The sequence below is a fragment of the Etheostoma spectabile genome, chromosome 8, assembly GCF_008692095.1.
Source record: "Etheostoma spectabile isolate EspeVRDwgs_2016 chromosome 8, UIUC_Espe_1.0, whole genome shotgun sequence".
In the NCBI taxonomy this organism is placed as follows: Eukaryota; Metazoa; Chordata; class Actinopteri; order Perciformes; family Percidae; genus Etheostoma; species Etheostoma spectabile.
The window spans coordinates 28,115,443-28,115,694 of record NC_045740.1 but is presented as its reverse complement, the minus strand read 5'-3'; the positions used below and the strand labels follow the sequence as shown (position 1 = coordinate 28,115,694).

Here is a 252-nt window from a genome sequence, read left to right as displayed (position 1 = left end):
GAAGACTCAGCTCCATTTGTGCCAGTTGTCATTAACATTCAATGAGCTAAGCTGCTTGACTCTGATTGGCTAACATCTAGCCAATGAGACCCTGGCTATCAGTATCCTTTACCCGGCGCAACTGGGCAAGCTCATGAATATTAATGAGCTCAGGCAACATGACGTCAGACTGACCAGCTTTTGTAATTGGCCTGATTTCACCTCTTATTTCTTTTCAGTAGCTAGAGCTGACAGAGGAGGTAGCAGTTCATT

The 252-nt window shown here is 44.8% G+C and overlaps 1 protein-coding gene and 1 long non-coding RNA gene across 4 annotated transcripts in view; one reads left to right on the top strand and one right to left on the bottom strand.

Moving 5' to 3' along the window:
- Positions 1-252, top strand: part of mical3a (microtubule associated monooxygenase, calponin and LIM domain containing 3a) — a 192,945-nt gene that overhangs the window by 14,682 nt on the left and 178,011 nt on the right. The window lies entirely within an intron of this gene.
- The window catches only part of LOC116694331 (uncharacterized), an 11,186-nt gene that overhangs the window by 1,768 nt on the left and 9,166 nt on the right, over positions 1-252 (bottom strand). The gene's annotated exons all lie outside the window — the stretch shown is intronic.